Below are 20146 nucleotides of genomic sequence, written 5' to 3' on the forward strand. Positions count from 1 at the left end.
CAAGGTAGGTGCTTCCTCTATTGATGGTTTGAGCTTACCTTCAGCATTCTTAAGGTCAGAAGTACCAAGAGATTCAAATGGTATGTCCAGCTTTCGCTTCCATGGAGAAGCGTTCAGATATTGTAATTGCTCGTTGCTATCTTCATCATCGCTGTCAAAATCCCCTACTAAGGCCTTTTCCAATGCATCAGACATTAGCATGTGATCGAGTTCCGAAGTAACCGCAGTATCAATCACATCCACTTTTAAGCACTCCTCATCTTCTGTAGGGAATTTCATTGCCTTAAATACATTGAAGGTCACATCCTGATCTTGGACCCGTATAGTAAGTTCACCTTTTTGCACATCTATCAAGGTACGGCCAGTAGCCAAGAAAGGCCTTCCCAAGATTATGAGAATCTTCTTATCTTCCTCAAAATCTAGAATAACAAAATCTGCTGGAAAGAAGAGCTTATCCACCTTGATGAGCACATCCTCAACTATGCCCCTTGGGTAAGTAATGGAACGGTCAGCCAATTGTAGCGACATGTATGTGGGTTTTGGATCAGGCAGATCTAGCTTTTTAAAGATCGACAACGACATCAGATTAATGCTTGCTCCCAAATCACAAAGGCACTTGTCAAACGTTAGATTGCCAATGGTGCAAGGAATGGTGAAGCTTCCTGGATCTTTCAGTTTTGGTGGTAACTTTTGCTGCAGAACAGCACTGCATTCTTCCATGAGAGCAACGGTTTCAAGGTCATCCAGTTTCACCTTCCTTGCAAGAATAGTCTTCATAAACTTCGCATAACTAGGCATTTGTTCCAGAGCCTCAGTGAAAGGTATATTGATGTGAAGTTTCTTGAACACCTCCAGAAACTTCCCGAACTGTCTATCCAGCTTTTGTTGCTGCAATCTCTTAGGAAAAGGTGGTGGAGGATAGAGCTGTTTCTCCCCTGTATTAGCCTCAGGCAGAGTGTGTTCAACAGTAGTCTTCCTTGGTTCCGCCGCTTTCTCCTTTTGCTTAGATTCTTCACCTCTAATTTCAGCTTCGACTTCCTTTGCCTTTTCAGCATCAGCCACTTTTCCAGACCTTAAGGTAATAGCCTTGACTTGCTCTTTAGCTTCCTTCCTGCCTGGTACTTCCGTGTCACTGGGAAGAGTGCCAGGTTGACGATTGAGCACTGCATTGGCTAATTGACCGATTTGATTTTCCAAGGTCTTGATAGAAACCGCCTGACTCTTGCACAACAGCTTAAGTTCCTCAAAATCAGCACTAGTAGGTGCAGCTGCACTTCCCTGTTGAGGATATGATTGCCTTATAGCATACTGCTGTGGTTGCTGGAATCCAGGTGGGTTAAACTGTTTACTCACTCCTTGCTGATATGGTGGCTGAATAGCATTCTGATTATTCCCCCAGCTGAAATTTGGATGATTTCTGTTATTAGGATGATAGGTCGCTAGCACAGGCTGCTGTTGTCGCTGATAATTATTCACATACTGAACAGATTCGTTGACAAGAGAACAATGATTCGTAGCATGAGAACCTGCACAAAGCTCACAAACCATAGCTATTTGATTAACTCCATACGTAGCCAGAGAATCAACCTTCATTGATAGCGCTTGGAGCTGGGCTGCAATAGCGGTGGCTGCATCAACTTCCAGAATACCTGCTACTTTGCCTGACGTCATCCTCTGAGTTGGGTTTTGATGCTCATTTGCAGCCATCGTCTCGATAAGATTATACGCCTCAGTATAGCTTTTAGCCCATAAGGCTCCTCCAGCTGCTGCATCGAGCATGGGCCGAGATTGGGCCCCCAAACCATTATAGAAACCAGTGATCACCATCCAATCCGGCATTCCATGATGTGGACATTTTCTCAACATTTCCTTGTAGCGTTCCCAAGCCTCGCACATAGATTCTGTAGGTTGCTGCGCAAACTGAGTAAGAGCACTCCTCATAGCAGCAGTCTTTGCCATTGGATAAAACTTCACCAGAAACTTTTGCGCAAGATCTTGCCACGTAGTGATGGACCCAGCTGGTTCAGAATGTAACCAGTCTTTAGCCTTATCCCTCAGTGAGAATGGGAAAAGCCTCAACTTGATAGCCTCATCAGTCACGCCATTATACTTAAAAGTGTTGCAGATCTCGACAAAATTCCTTATGTGCATGTTGGGGTCTTCAGTTGCCGCTCCTCCAAAAGAAACAGAATTCTGCACCATCTGAATAGTGCCCGGCTTGATTTCAAAGGTGTTAGCTTGAATAGCCGGATGAAGGATGCTTGACTGAATGTCATCAATTTTAGGCCGAGAAAAATACATAAGAGCTGGATCAGCTTGAACAATACGATCTCCCATGTTTACTGGTTCTTTCTGCTCAGTTCCTGAATCCGAATCCTCAAAATCTAACTTCTCCGGAATATCAAGAACTTCGTCTGTCTCCTCAGCTGTATCTAAAGTCCTCTTGCGAGCACGAGAACGAGTTTGCATAAATTCTTGCTAAAGTACCTGAAACACAACCGAAAAGAGTAAGTAACTACTACGTCCTAATCACTGAGTCCAAATGACCAATGATGGTAAGTACATAAACTAAACAAATACGCCGAGTCCCCGGCAGCGGCGCCAAAAACTTGTTAGCGCGAAAACACGCGCTAATATTCACGCAAGTATACGCGTTCGCAAGTAATATAGAATATTTTCTAGTTCCTTCCCTCAGAGACTCAGACTAAATTATTGTCTAATTAAACTCACTCACCAATGTATGATTACTTCTCAATGTTAAGATAATAACACTTAAAATTGTTGATTAAATATTAACTATAATTAACTACTTAATTAACCACTTAACTAACACTTCAATTTATCAATAATAAAATAGTCATGAGATCACAACTTCATTATTACTTCCTTCTATAGCCATTGTTATTACCTTTAGCATGTGACAGTGATGATATTAATCGAATAACACGAAACTGATAAAAGCCAACTTTCATTGTACTAATACCATTCTACCAAGCATCCACAATTAAGATAGAAGTTGAATAGTCATCAATTATGTTGAGTTCCTATATGTCTACAGAAATTGACAACACAACGATTTAAGCACAAGTTATTCCTTTTGATTACATAGTGCAAATAAAACTGTTAGAGTTACCCACTAATCATGCACAACGTACATGAACCTATGCTAGCATGGCAAGTTCTAAATCTCAAGATCCACCGTCGCTTCACAAGAGATTAACACCCTATCTTATATGTTCGCGACGCACATAAGACGAATACGCACAACCAATACTAGATATCATGCAATCATCACACACTAAAGTATTAAACAATTAACTAAAGAATTCCATAATAAATCCGTTGCAACCCCATGATCACGATTAGCCCATAATAGAACTTATCGCCATCATGGGTTCATATGAAATCATGATAAACAAACACAAGAAAATAATAACTAAACTAATTATATTAAAACAGAGTACGTCACAAGAGTAAATAAGTCAAAGCAAGAAAACTAGCATCCAACGTTACAACAAAACAAGAATCACAAGAATATATGCTCCCTCTTCGTTGCGGTGTGCTAAATCGGTCTTCTTCCTTATCTCCTTCGCTTCTTGCGTAAAACACAATCTAAAACATAATCCCCTTAATACTCTCTGTGAAAACGTCTCAAATCTACCTATATAATAGTCCCATAAAACTCAGATTACATAGAAGTTGGAAGCCAAACAGAAGTAGAAGTCTAAAATAATTTATCTTTTTCCCCGATCCTGCGCGGCCGCTCAGCATAGCTGCGCGGGCGCGCAGGTTGCTACGCGGCCGCTCAGCATTGCTGCGCGGGCGCGCAGGCCTCTACTGGAAAAAATCCAGGTTTGCTCCGTTTCTTCGCCGTAATCTGCCCATTCCTTTCCTCTCGCAATGGTGAACACATGCCAAGGCTTATTCTTGATGATTCCTCCCCCGAAATGCAACTAATACCCTGAAATGCATAAACACTAGAAAAACGCATCAAATACACAAAATACTTGATTTCAAGACACCAATTTAAGCCATTTTAAGACGTTCTAAGTGGTATAAAATGCCACTTATCAACGCGTAAAAGAGGATAAAGATTAAAGAAGGATAAATTGTATGATCAAACCTGAGTCATTACGTGATTAAATATGTGAGATTGTTGTCTGTGTGCATGACTATGTGTTCTGTGACAATTTTATGAATTTTAAAGGAATTATGTGACTTAAATAATGGTTTAATTAACCTTCGCGCATTTTTATAAAATCATTCGAGTAAGATAAAAACATGGGATTTGTTCTGTTATCTTCATAGTGGTCCTAGAGACTTTTTAAAAATGATGAGTGAATTTATTTGATGGTCTTTGCATTTTTAAATTGATTTTATGTGGAAATGTTATTATTAAAGCAAGCTTGCAAAATTCATATAAAATCAACCGTTTGCTCAAAAATCTATTATGAGTAATGGTTAAAAAGATAATTTCGAGGCCTACGTATTAAGATTGTCATTTTCAATAATTCTCGACTTCCCGAGAGAGATATATTTTATATTTAAATTTTGTTGCATTTGAGTAAAAAGAAAAGGGACAATGAGCATAAAATTGAATTAGTAAATTACAAGTTTGCCCTTGTTTTTAGTGGTATATAAACCCACTTCCCTTTCCCCTTTTCTTTCTTTTCCTCCCGTGCACTCACTTCCCCTTCTCTTTTCTTTCTCTCTCGAACACTCTCACTCTCTCTCTCGGCTCTCTCCATCTCTCATCTCCTTCACTTGCATGCAACCCTCAAATCTCATCCAAACTCAAAGATATAGCTACCTTTAGACTTTATTTTTGGTATACTCTTCGATTCCTATTTACATGTAAGTGTTTATAGAAGTTTTGTTGGTTAATCACTATGGTGGTGTTCAAGGAAAACGATTTCTTGATGCAAAACCATGAGAGTGAATTCAAGCACTTTTGGGGTCATAAACTCGAGAGGAGACCCGTTATGGGCTCTCTCAAGTTCGACCACCACCGGCCATGATCCAAAGGAGAGCCGGTGGAGTTTCTATGATATGATAATTTGATTTTAGCTTTGCATGTTATGGTTTCTTGAAAGCTTGAAGAAGGGTTTTATTTTTTTGTGTTGAAACTCGAATATGTGATTGATAAAATGATTCCATTGATTGTTTTAGGTAGTAAATGGATGTGTGTAAATGATTGTTTCTTAGAAAATCAAAAATTAAGGTTTGCATGTGAGTTTTTAATTCGGCTATATGCTAATTAAAAGAGGAATTTGATTTTTGTAAATTGATCTTGGTGAACACTAAGCTTATATAGCCTAAAGAGTGATTGCATGTTAGTTTTAAAGAAGATCAAGTGGTGCATGTCAATGTTTAGTCCTTGAGTTGTAAACCATGTTCTTGCCGAATGGAAAATAAACTTAAAAGGGGGATAATTTGGTGATTAAGTGGATGCTTGTTGATTGAATGAATTGATTAAAACTAAAGTCACTAGGTAATGCTTGGTTTTGGTGTTTAAGTGAATGGAATGATCTAGTTAAGGACTAAAATAAGTGGGAAATGTGATATATAACCTTGCATGTCAAAATCCATTCTTGCATGTTTGATTTATAGAAAACCCGAATGGGTTCTAAGGAATAAAAGAGGAATTAAGTTGGTTTTTGTCAATTATATTAACGGCTAGTGAGAACTTGATTGCTGATAAAGATGGGGTAGTGTTTATGTTCGAATTTTGATGATTAAAAGAAGTTGTTGATTTTGACTCCTAATGTGTTTGTGATTCGGATTTTTGATTAAAAAAGATGAGGTTAATTGAGTAAATGCCTCTTGTGATTTGCATTAGTTGTGCATGATTATATGAGATTGGAATTGAATATATATGGTTGTGTTTTGTATGTATGGTTCGAATTAAAGAATAAAAGAAAAAGAAAATTTAATCGTTCGGTATTAAGAGCTATAAGTGATAGCTATAGTAGTAAAAAGAGTTATGTTAGTGTGAATGAGAATAGCCAAGGTTAAGCAAGTACGCTTTGGTTGTTAAGGATATAAAAGTTGTGAGAAAGGGTTTATGCTATATGCTATGTGCTATGTGCTTATGTGTATAAGCTATATTCGTATACTCGAGTCAAGGATATAATCGAGTTATCGTATCGAGTGATCGTTCCGAGAACGAGAGTTGAGAATCTGATTAAGGTTTGGTTTTATTGTAGATTCGGAGCGTGAGGGCATTCAGGCTAGGAAAGGAAAAGGTTTACTAGGTGGAAGTAGTTCAACCTTCAGGAAAGCAAATCCAGGAAAGTAAATCTGATTACTTGTGTAAATGGTTATAAAGAGAATGTTGTTCATACCATGTAGAGTATTGAACTATTTAATTATGAAACCCTGATATTGATTTGAAGTACCCTTGTTCTTGATAATCTGTTATTGATAAGCTTATTCATTCCACCCTTTGATAATCTGTCCTTCTTGTTCAAATTATGTATTGAGCCATGAAATATATTGAACCCACTTATTATCCTTGTTAACCCTGTCTAATGATACCCTATTCTTCTTGATCACCCTATTGATCCATAAACAAATGTTGATCCTTCTAACTTAAGTGTTTTGTTATCCCTGATACAGAATTCTTATGAATTGTTCCTTGCGTATCTTTGAATCACTCCCTGAACTTTGTTTCCTTAAAATCTGAATTAAGAATGAGTTTCGACTTGAAAGAGTCCGAATGATTTCAAATGCTTGGTAATGATAAAATGAATTTTAGAAAACCTTTTTCCAACTCAAGGTTTTCCAAATGAATTCCTGATGGATTGGATTGGATTGGGACGTAAGAGGCTAGTGGGACTAGTCCAGTCATGGTAAGAGGCTAGCGGGGCTAGTCCAACTTAAGGCTGAAATTATGTCGATTGGTACCTTAAAGACCGGAATGGAGGTCGTTATGGGCGGATCACCCGTATATAATGAAATGGAAAGATAAATTGATCCAATCAAGGGTTCTAAATGATTATTTAAAAAGGGAACTGAAACTTTCTGTTCAGTAAATTGATTCTTGAAAATGGAAATGGTTTATATTGCTTTGAAAAGAGTTGATTATGTTATTGTGAAGCTTAAAGCTCGAGAACCCTGATACTTGAATTTGTTGATCATATGATTGATTCCATATATTGAAATATTGTTGCTTTCCTCTTTTGAAAGATCTATTCTGATCCTTTAATGATTTGTGATGAATGTCGGCTTTCGTCCTGCTTTGAGCCTTGTTCCTTGAAAGCCCCACATTATCCTTCAAAACCTTTCCTTAACCCTAAAGATGGAAATCTGCCACCTAGATCAAATAAAGTAGAATGCCCTGAGTTTGGTAAAGCATATTGTGATTTGATATTGTAGAACTGCTACATAGTTACTTGCTGAGTTTTATACTCATTTGTTTTGTTTAATCTAACCATGGCAGTTAAGCAAGAAGATGGTCAGGCTTAGGCGCACTGCTCGTAAGAGCGTACCTGGTGGTCCCTACCGTGTTGAGGCCTTCCGGTTGCTAGAGCAGGTAGTGGTAATTATGAGTGAGCTCGCACCTAGAAAGAAGCGTTTAAAGATACAATGGGTTATCTGTCGGTTCCCAGCCGGAATCGATATTGTTTATTTAATAATATTTTGGGTTTGTAAGTTATATTTTGTGATTGGTAGTTGTAATCTTATCTCAAACTTTATCATGTTGATCATGTTAGTAGTTTAATCGGGGTTTATGCATATTTAATTATTAGATTAGAGGTGTGTGAGTCCTCATTTCCTAACCCCGAGATTGAGGGTGTCACAACTAGTAGCTGAACATGAAGACCAGCTTAGTCAAGATGACATGGATGACATAGATGAGCATCTTGCTTTTCTATCCAGGAGATTTGTAAAGCTCAAATTCAAGAAGAATTTTAGAGCAGCCAAGTCAAACAGAAACATGGTTGATAAGTCTAAATTCAAATGTTTCAAGTGTGGCTTGGCATGTCATTTTTCTAGTGAGTGTAGAAAGCCTGATTCTGGTAGAAGTTTGAGGCTGTTGATTATAAGCAGAAATACTTTGAGTTGCTCAAGCAAAAGGAAATGGCTTTCATTACACAAGAAAATGACTGGGATGAAGATGGATTAGAAGAGGATGAAGATACAAGCTATGTCAATCTAGCACTTATAGCCAAATCAGATGAAACATAGACAAGTTTATCAAGCAATCAGGTAATCACTACCAACCTAGCTTATTTATCTAAATCTGAGTGTAATGATGTCATAAATGATATGTCTACTGAGTTATATCACATGCGTGTTACACTCAAGTCTCTCACTAAAGAAAATAATAAAATTAAAGAGAACAATGTGTTTTTAAGTGAAATAAACAATGTGCTAGATACTCAATTTGTTGAGTTTGAAAAATTGCAAATAGAATGCAAGATTACTAAGGATGAACTAACTGAATCCTTAAAGAAAGAGGAGATTTTAAGAAAGCAACTTGAACGAGAACAGTAAGTAATTAAGGCATGGAAATCATCTAGAGATGTCCATGCTCAAATTACTAAAGTTCAAGGTATAGAATCTTTCTGTGATGCATCCTGGAAAAAGAACAAGGAGAAGCTTGATTCCAATCTGGTTGAAGGACTTTCAACGGATGTGGATTCGATGGATGATGAATATTATCCGTCGAATAATCAAAAAGATTATCCGTCAAAAGATAATGAGCCACATCCTTTGAGTGCAAGTAAACCAGTTAGCAAAATAAGCTAGCCAAGTTAAATGAAAAATATGGATCATTTTCTAAGATGTTTGTTCCAAGAGAAACAAGTCAAGTTAAAAAGAACAAAAGAGTCAATGTAGGTCATCTTTCTATCAAGCAATTGAATGACAAGTGAGAGAAAATTGAAGTGAAAGCAGAGTCAAAAAGGAAAAACAATAGAAATAGGAAAGTAGGGATTAACAAACATAACAACTACACACCTGATAAATATGCACCAAGAAAGATCTGAGTGTGGTAGTGTTAATCACTTGTCTGTTAATTGCAAACTTGATATGCCTGCTCCCATGTCTACACCATCTTTATTTCCCAGCATGCCCACAATGCCTGTAAATGTTATGCCTACACACAATTTAAATGCACAATATGCTAATATGCCATTTGCACCTAATCCTTATTATGCTGCATTTATTATGCATTAAATGCCATTTAGCATGCCTTACTGGAATAACATCTTTGCACATAGAATGCCTTTTCATGTTAATCAAAATGTGCATGACAATTCTGCTTCATTGAATGGTTTTAAAGGTCCAACTGAAATGACAAAAGGTGAATCTAAAATACCCAAGTCAAATGAGGTCAAACTTAAAAAACCAAAGAAAAAGGCTAATAAGGCAGGACCCAAGGAAACTTGGGTACCAAAATCAACTTGATTTTATTTTGATGTGTGCAGGTAAACATAAAGAATCTTTGGTATCTGGATATTGGTTGCCCAAGGCACATGACTGGAGATTCTCACTGGTTTTAGAGAAAGAGCTGGCCCAAGTATTACTTTTGGAGATGACAGCAAGGGTTATACTGTGGGATATGGCTTGATTTTAAAGGATAATGTCATCATTGAGGAAGTTCCCCTACTGGATGGTCTCAAGCACAATCTGTTAAGTATCAGCCAACTTTGTGATAGGGGCAACTCAGTTACTTTTAATGCAGAATCATGTGTTGTGACTGATATTAAGAGCAACAAAATGGTTCTCACTGGACTGAGAAAAGGCAATGTAACACCCCCAGATCCGGGTCGGGGATCCGGGTTGTCACGAGTTCCATTTCCCTTAGTAACACCCAACCTTAATAATTAATCAACTACTCTGTACTGTGACCCCACAATAAACACACACACCACACGTTATAGTCTCAGAGATGAATATCCAAAAGTAATCACAAGTCATTTTATTCCACAATTATCTGCCAATACACCTTAAAAGGTTTTCTGAATAAATTTACAGTTAATTGCCATTATCTGCCACAAGTTATAATTATACATAATTTGATTCTCAAAAATAGAATGCCTGATCTACCAATAGATCTACCTCTGCAGCTATAACAGCCACAACATTATCGGGAAGACGCGGGACGCTTCCCACGCGCTTGCGCTGGGTCTGCTGGAGTCTGGCCATCTTTCCTAACTGTTGTTGTGTGATGAAGAAATAAAGCAAGAGTGAGCCTTACAGCTCGCAAGATAATATATAGTGATAACAATAATATAAGTATCTAAATGGATACTTACTAGAATCTTTTATCATGAGTAAGATAATTACTTACTAGATATAAGTAAAAACAAGGGATGAAGTTACCAAATACTTCACTATAGTTATATCATTTATAAAGCTACTTGAACTACCACCGTTCAAGTTATAATTAATTTCAAAAGTTCATCACATAGATGAGACTATAAGACAAGATTTGAATAGATTAAATCTTTAAAATATTATCAAAATAAAATGAAGTTACGAGATACTTCATTTGATGTAAACATCATTTTGAAAACTTGACCCTGCCAACACCCAACAATCGCCCAACCGTAGCCTTTCTATCGAAGTGCTCTGGGTAGTGTTGCAGAAATTATCCAATTGGATGATGAACTCATTACGGGAGTTTGCCGCGCCAGGAAGACTGCTTACGATGATCAGTCGTAGTAGTACAACCCCACCATTTTCTACATATAGAGGAGAACCTGTCGGATTTACTTGTCAACCGAACACTGAACTCCTAAGGAATGGACCGCCTTAGCGGAACTTCCAGGCCATTTGGGCCAATATAATAAGGCTGGGCCGGCGCTACTCGGCCACTTACGCCACTCCTAGTTCAGATGAAATCCATGACTCTGAAACGTAAAGCTCGTCCCCACTTTCCCCAAGTAGAAACTTGTTGATACGGCTCCACCAAGAAGTCGTATCTATTTGGAAAGGAGAACTCACTGATATTTCCCAGGCGATGCCTGTTAATGGATTAACTTGTTCCAAGAATTTTACTTCCCGAGTGTTGGGTAAGTAATCAATTCATTTATCAAAACAGCAACCTTGTTGCGAATATAAAACACACCACAGAGCCGGATCCCTCAGGTTTTGAGCGAGTATTTAAATCCCCTTAAAAAGGAAGATCTTAAATATAAAAATGAGTTTTGGGATCCGCTCTAACTTTTAAAAAATCATTTTGAAGACTCGAAAACACTTTATAGAGTGTTTGGAGTAAAGCTGATTTAATGAAGTAAATCAGTCCCCAGAATATTTAGAAAATGACTGAATATTATTATTTAAATAATATTCCCATAAAGAATAATCTTTATAAAAATAATTGAAGTAGAAGTATTAAAACTTATACTTGAAATGGATATCAAATAACCAAAGATATACTTATATGAAAGTACTATCTTTATTTGAATAATCGAAAATAAGTTTGATTATTGACACCTTATTCTTTAATAAAATAAAGAATATATCTCAGCAAATAATCGGAGTCATAGATCCTCAAATGAATATTCAAATAATATTCATTAAATAATATAAACTGAGTCATAAGCCCTCGAATAAATATTCAAATAATATTCCGATAATAAAATAAAAGGAGTCATAAGTCCTCGAATGAATATTCAAAATAATATTCAAAAAATAAAGCTAAAGTTATCGAATAAACCTTATTCGATTAATAGTTTTGAAAACTATGACCATATATATATATATATAAGTATATATATATATATTTATATCCATATATACAAAACCTACTCGGGATCCTCGACTCCCGGTTTTAGAAAATATTTTCACCTTTGGGTCCCTATACTAAGGGTATATGCAAATTACCGCTATCCTCTAGCATAGGTATTATCAACTGAATCAATTGAATCAAAAGATATATATCAAGATTACGAAACAGACATGCATATATACCATATCAGCATGCTCCAATATATCGCAAAATTTGCTAATAACAATCATGCACTTATCACAAGATAATGCATATACATATATTTACATCACAACAACAGTATAACGGGTAGAAAACTTGCCTGAGCGACTGGGGGTTACGAATGGCTCGGGACGAGTCTGGTAACCTATAAACAACAAGTAAGTTGGAATTAAACCAAAGTCACTTGTAAATCTATACTTTAACTAACTTAGACTCTAACGCTTGTTTTGCGCTTACTGATTCTCTTAAGTCACTCGAGTACCCTCGGCTCCACCATTTTTAATAATTTAACCTTTACGAGTTTTAAGGTGATTCCTTCGCGAGTATCTTACCAACTGCCTAACACACTTACCATAAATGTTTCATACATTAATTAACCCTTTTTGGTCTTTAACCTATGTTTCAAAGTAAGGCGAGGGGAAAAGTTTCGTTCGCGAAACGCCGTTACTTGAAACGGTCGTTTCTCCTAAACCGTGCATCGGAATCGAACGAACTACATATCAAAACGAAGCTCGTAACATGAGCTATCTAGAAATGGCAATGGTCATAATCTAGCAGGGGGTTCTCGGGTCCTAATTCTATGCAAAAAACAGTCTAAAGAAAATCGGACGTTACGACGGCTATGTTTACGTGATTTCCCAAATTTAAACCATTCAAAACCAACCACAATTCAACCCCAAATCAATCATACAACCAACATCCATCCAAACCACATCATAACAGCCCCAACAATCCACATTAACCATTTATACTTATTCCCCACATGAACTAAAAGCTTTACTTAGGTTCTTTAACTAATTATCAAGATTTACAACTCCAACAATACCACAAAACCAACTAATCTCTACAACTCAACCAAACTTCAAACAATCAAGCATCATGCTTCACATATACTATATCAAACATATTCAATCCTAATTACTCAAAACTAAAGCTAGGGTTTGTAGTTTATACCTTCCTTGGAGAGTGAAGAATCAAGAGAATGGCTTGGAATCACCCTTAAAGTCCTTATCCAAGCTTAATCTAAACAAAACTTCAAGAACACAAATTTTATTTCTTGAAAAACACTATTCACCATCTTCTTCCATGATTTATAGAAAAAGATTGGCTTGGAATTAGAAGCTTAAACTTATAGGAAGTATGTAACTATCCATGGGGAAGCTTAGATAATTACCTTGCTAAATAGTAAGTGGTGGAGCTTGGATCTTCAATTTTTAAGAAATGGGCCGAGATCTAGCTTGGGAAGAAAGAGATTTTTGTGTTTTGTTTTTAGTTAATTACCTTGTTGCCCTTGAGTTTGTGTGGTTAAAAAGTCACCACATCTCCTTTCTTCCCATATCATGCTTGTGTCATCCTCATGATGTCATCCTCCCCTCCTTGTCCTCTTCTCATTGGTTGGGTGACATCATCCTCTCTAATCCCTTTGATTAACTTCCTAATTATTTGCCTAATGACCGCTGATCTGTTATACGGTTCGCTTAACTTTCGTTTTCGTTTATCGTTTGAGGGATCATACCCGGGATCTTATTACTTAGGTTCCCTTAACCTTTCTCAATACATTATATTCCTTTTTATGATCCTCTATTATAATCCTTTAATTTAAATCCTTTTATCCTGTTACCTTATACTCAATTCTTTCCGTATCTATTGGATTTCCGGGAAAATCAAAGTGTTCGGATTTGGATTCTAACGATCTTTACATACACTTATATCCCATATAAAGTACTAATAAAATCTCAGAATATCCATATCAGAACCCCTACATAGTGTGGCATGAAAAGTTTTCTCATTCAGCAAAAACACTATTCATAAGGGTTTCAAAATTTCCCAAAAATTGGGGTTATTACAGTCTCCCCTCCTTAAAAGGATTCCGTCCCGGAATCAGATAGAAATGAATAGGGATACCTTCTTAGTATTGCACTTTCTAACTCTCAAGTCAATTTTCCCACATTGTGGTTCTACCATCAAACTCTTACTAGTTTGATAACCCTTCTCCTAAGCACTCGTTCCTTTTTAATCTATACCCTTCCTGGTTGCTCCATATAGGTTACGTCTGGTTGCATGTCTATGCGCTCATATGCCCCTATTTATCTGGCATCCGAATTACATTTCTTAACATTGATACGTGGAACACGTTATGAACTTGCTACATATTCGGGGGTAGGGCTAGCTCATATGCTATCTTCCCAATATATCTTAATATATCCAAGGGTCCAACAATTCGTGGACTTAGCTTCCCTTTCTTTCCGAACCTCATCCTTCCTTTCCAAGGGAATACCTATAACAACATTAGGTCCCCTACTTCCTATTCTTTGTCCTTCCGTGTCAAATCAACATACTTCTTATGTCCATCTTGGGCTACTACCAGCCGTCCTCTGATTAGATCTATTATATCCCTGGTCCTTTGGACTACTGCGGTTCCGAGCATCTTACGCTCTACAACTTCATCCTAACATAAGGGAGATCGACATTGTCTTCCCTCAAAGATCTCATAAGGTGATATCTCAATACTGACATATGATCTATTATCGTAAGAAAACTCAATCCGTGTTAAGTGATCATTCCAAATTCTTTCAAGTCTATTGCACAGACTCTTATTATAGCTTTTAACATTAGAGCTTTTGCTTCTCAATACCCATTATTTTCCAGTTCGTAATCGCTACTACCTTCCGTTCCTAATATTATACTAGTTATACTTTTGCTCGTTAGCGTTCTATAACCTTTTAATAACCACGTCAACCTTAGTATCACGAACGCATTAGAATCGGAATACCACCGTACTGATACTACTTCCTTTAGCTGCTTCCATCTTCGAAAGCTTGGTCCTTCATATAGAAGTAAAAGAATTTATTGAGAGATCACTATGATCATGAACACTTGTTATATCGCATAGTTAGTACAGAAGGTGGCCAGCCTTTAGTACTTGACAAGCAATTAAACAATAGCTGGTATCCTACTCGGCTTCTATCACACAGATAGATAGTCATTCGGCAATACCTCCCCTTCTGGAAGGGTTGTTCTTCTCAGCTTATATGAAATGAAAAGAAGAGAAAAGAACGAATTGAAGAGAATTGTATATATGAAAAAATATACTGCCACGAAATATCTGGCTTGGAACCTACCTCTGAATTATAGAGGTTTGTCATAGGAGAACAAAACATATGTGTATATATATCAACATCAAGTATTATCGCATCGCATTTCGCATGCTTAAATATTTTTGCTATTCCGTCCATCATTCTATGGACCCACACTCTTCCTCGAGCTTATACACAATCACCTTTGAAACTCCCTCGACATCGAAAATCGAATCTGGGATCTCATTCTATACATCATCGTTACTTGAATTCTATGCTTGCACCGCAACCTTCCTCGTATAATAATACGACTCTCTATTGATAAGAAAGAATAATTATTCACTAGGTAGATACTCTACTTAATTAGTCTATCAATGATAACTTATACACTACCACGACCCGATTAGTGGTACTCAATCTCAACACCCATTCCAATACAACTCTCACGGTTGTATTCAGCTCAATACTCGCAGAATCATTGCTGCCTTACTATGGTCCACCACTGACCTACTGTAGTCACTCATTTTCCATGAAGTCTTAATATCTAACCAAACGGAGTCCATACATGTCGCATCAAATCCTTCTAAGGAGGTAACATAATCACCATTCATGATTCATGGAGAACACTCCTGAACTTGACGTACTTTCATGACATGAAGTAGATAAAATTGCAGAAGAGTTTCAGTCAAAGCAACGATAGCAGGTTAATACAATTCTTAATCGTATGCCTTCAATTGAAGACTTAACTCAAAGGTTCGTTTAGTCCTTCTTTTTTTTTTTTGAAATATGGTCCTGGATTACTCTCAAGATAGGACCTTCTAAGATAGATAGCCCGCTCATGGCGATTACACGAATTAAACCTTTACCAACTACTATTACGGTTGGGTATTGCACAGTCATCAGAAGGAGTGTCAATCTTCCAAACCATAATACAATTTGCATAGCTTTAACCATCATCACTGTATTCCTTTGGCACAAGCGCCTATAATTATCCTCTTACCTTTAAAGTGTCGGCCACCTCTTTGGCCTTTCCTGATAGTAAAATTTCCTTACAGTCAATGTCATTTTAACCACCTCCAAATAAATTTTCCACCTTATTTCAATCACAGCTTATGTGAAGATGTTTTCCTTAAAATCTGATGAGTAAAAAAAAATCACCATTTTTCCATAAGTTATTGCCTCAGTCTTTAGAGGTTAATCACTGTCATGACTGACTCTCAATCATAATTAGAACATCTTTTATCTTAAGTCTTAATTGCCCTGAACAATTTCGACCATTATTGGTTCGATCCATACCTTCTCGTGGTTTAACACGTGCCTCACTTGGCATCATTATAATTACGTCATATTTCCTTTATCAACATTTCTATTCTTGAGAATTTTGAATTTTACCTTTCTCCTTGTAAAACCTCTAAGGTTATCCTTGAATCGTTCCTCCTGTATTCCCTAGATACAGGGCATATCAAAACACCATTTACTAATACCAGAATCATTGTCTATATACTTCTGAAAAATTTCTCCACTGATCCTTAAAGGTTGTTGTTACCTTAACCCTTTCCCAATCATACTGTCAAAACTCATACTGTCCCTATTAAGGGTGAAATGCCAACCTTTATGCATTCCCCTAGGATTCATTTTAAGTTACCAATGTTCTATCCTTAATTCCACCTTTAAAAGGTACCTGCATCCTTCCATGGATAAATCAAGTCACATTTCCTTGATAGATTATCTTATTCATCATTCCCCACCACGATAGTCTATACCTAACTTCATAATAGCATCCTTATTCAAATTGAGGTCAATCCATATGGCCTCCAAAAGATAACAATGGTCATCCGCTCTTCTTTCCTGATTTGGTAATGATAACATGGATGTTCTGGAAGATATTGGTCATGTTCAACATGAACCTCTTCTTAATAATTCCTTATTTACTTTTGTTGTTTATCTCAACAGTCACCTCAATGTTGGGATATCTTTCATACCTGGCGTCTCCCTTTCTGGGTATCATGCCACCGGTCTTACACTTCACATTCTTGAAGGTCACTTCCTTCATCCAATTTTCCTAGTTTCTTACTTCCTTGCCTCCTTAGTCTATTCGCGTCTTATTATTTATCCTTCGAACTATCTAAAGGTTTCCTTGAATCCTCCCAACTTAAAGGGGATAAAATGTACATAACTCGTATGCCTTCCACCATCAACTTTAACTCATGGTAAATCACCCTCATCCTGACGATTACATACTTTTCTATTTCTATTGCTACGAGTCTTTAGGGTTTCCTCATACCCGACTCCCTTATCATTCCTCAAACTCTATTGCCTTTATATTCCTTTCCACTTCAGTTTCTTTTTATTTTCCTTTCTCTTATCATTATTTCATGAACTAACACAACATAAGTATTGATTCCAAACATCCCGTCATTCTGGATTCGTGTCCTCAAAACGAATCTTGATAACTTTTACAACTTAGATTCATAATTCATCATACTCATCCACTTTTGTTCTAGCTCCAAAGCTTTTACACTATCTCCTTATCTTTGGGAATTACTTTCCCGAAAACAATTGACTGAACTTAAATCAGTTTATTCTAACCTCTGGCTCCGTGCCTTTCTTGGTCTTTCACCAGCGGGTGGTCTCTCTCTTAGGAGGGTAAGTGACAAAAACAGTCTTTTATGGTTCGTCAATCATTTAGAATCTCAAATGATTCCTATATTTCCTTTAGCCAGGCTCTTGCCTCGACTAGGTCAACCTGTTCCTTGGAACTCTGAGAGCTTAGAGACTTAAAGGTCCTGAAAGAATTTCCTATCGCATTGTTTCCTCAAGGTGGTGGTTGGGGATAATAGTCTAAGTTCTGTCTAGACAGGTCCATGAATTGCCGTATAGGAGTACCGTCTCGGGTCTCCTTTCCTTACTCGACTTTCTGTTTCCTTAGTATGAAATATTTCATCCTACTCCCCATAATTGGGGTCATTTTTTTTTTTTTAAATCCTCATTTTCCACTCCATTATGTCATGGGTTCCTTCTATCTTGATGGCGACCTCCCTGACTATCACGTTCAGGGTTCGCTCTAAATCTTATTCCTCCAACTATGGCTCTCATCTAAGTTCTCATCCTTACGCTCTTGAACTTTTCGGAACCCAAATTCTATAGGAATACCTCATTATTCCCTTATCATCTTTCTCGGTATTAATCTCATATTTATTTGTTGGCTCTCTGCCTTCATTCATCACCTTTCTCTGGCACCGTATGCTCTTTTCCAATAATTCGGTCTCTATTGCAATCTCAAACAGCTTTTCGGTACCGGCTCCGGTTACCTTCACTACTATTTCCAAAATCTCTTATAAACTCTCCCAAAGACATTATCATCTTGAGTCTCTCCTTTTTTTACTAAGGGCATCAGCCACCACATTGACTTTCCCCGAATGATAAAGAATCTCATAATCGTAATCCTTGATTAGCTCTAACCACCTCATTTGGCACAAGTTGAGCTCTCTCTACGGGAAAATGTACTAGAGTACTTATGGCTTAGGTAAATCTCGCACTTCTCTCCATAAAAGTAGTGCCTCCAATCTTTAGGGCAAAACTATTGCCACGAGCCTAAGCTCATGGGTGGGGATATCGAATTTCATATTACCTTAATTGTCTTGACATGTACGCGATTACCTTACCATGCTGCATAAGCACGCACCCTAAGCCCTTGTGCGAAGCGTCACTACACTTCACAAAATCTCTTTTTCCATCCGGCAACGCCAGCATAGGGGCCGTCACCAACCTTTGCTTCAGTTCTTGAAAGTTGTTCTCGCATTTCTCTGTCCATTCGAACTTCTCAGTTTTACGAGTAAGCCGCGTTAAAGGGGCTACTATCTTTACAAACTTGAACGAACCTCCGGTAGTGACCGGCCAATCCTACCTCTGGTAGTCGACCAAACCATGGTCATCAATTCATCAGTGGTCCTTTATCCAATCCTGTCAGGATCCTCCATGGGATCCTCCTCAACAACTATCCCTTCTAGGACAACATCCTCAACCGCTACATCCTCAATATCAACATCATCCGGTCCTGCATTAGGACACTCTATCGGATCCACAATCCGATCTCCAATTAGTAATAAAACATCATCGCGCTGTTGCCCCTCAACCTCAGGGTTCGAAGTCCCGCTACCATATACGATAACGAACTACGCTCCTATCACGATATTTATAAGGGTTCCCATAAGGGTTTTAACTGTCAGTACTACATTAGGTACCCCTACTATGAACTTGGCAAGAGTTCTTATTATCTTAGTGAACTTATTATCTTAACGTCACATCATCTCTGAGGTTTATAACGCTTAGCTCTGATACCATTTCTGTAACACCCCCAGATCCGGGGTCGGGGATCCGGGTTGTCACGAGTTCCATTTACCTTAGTAACACCCAACCTTAATAATTAATCAACTACTCTGTACTGTGACCCCACAATAAACACACACACCACATGTTATAGTCTCAAAGATGAACATCCAAAAGTAATCACAAGTCATTTTATTCCACAATTATCTGCCAATACACCTTAAAAGGTTTTCTGAATAAATTTACAGTTAATTGCCATTATCTGCCACAAGTTATAATTATACATAATTTGATTCTCAAAAATAGAATGCCTGATCTACCAATAGATCTACCTCTGCAGCTATAGCAGCCACAACATCATCGGGAAGACGTGGGACGCTTCCCATGCGCTTGCGCTGGGTCTGCTGGAGTCTGACCATCTTTCCTAACTGTTGTTATGTGATGAAGAAATAAAGCAAGAGTGAGCCTTACAGCTCGCAAGATAATATATAGTGATAACAATAATATAAGTATCTAAATGGATACTTACTAGAATCTTTTATCATGAGTAAGATAATTACTTACTAGATATAAGTAAAAACAAGGGATGAAGTTACCAAATACTTCACTATACTTATATCATTTATAAAGCTACTTGAACTACCACCGTTCAAGTTATAATTAATTTCAAAAGTTCATCACATAGATGAGACTATAAGACAAGTTTGAATAGATTAAATCTTTAAAATATGATCAAAATAAAATAAAGTTACGAGATACTTCATTTGATGTAAACATCATTTTGAAAACTTGACCC

General features: G+C 37.3%; 1 non-coding gene across 1 annotated transcript; it reads left to right on the forward strand.

The window, feature by feature from the left end:
* Positions 1–1837: 1837 nt before the first annotated feature.
* On the forward strand, positions 1838–1944 carry LOC141662620 (small nucleolar RNA R71). Its single transcript, XR_012550726.1, has one exon. It is a non-coding gene; the product is annotated as a small nucleolar RNA R71 (small nucleolar RNA).
* The last annotated feature ends 18202 nt before the right edge of the window (positions 1945–20146 follow it).

Source organism: Apium graveolens, chromosome 5 (assembly GCF_009905375.1).
Source record: "Apium graveolens cultivar Ventura chromosome 5, ASM990537v1, whole genome shotgun sequence".
Taxonomy (NCBI): domain Eukaryota; kingdom Viridiplantae; phylum Streptophyta; class Magnoliopsida; order Apiales; family Apiaceae; genus Apium; species Apium graveolens.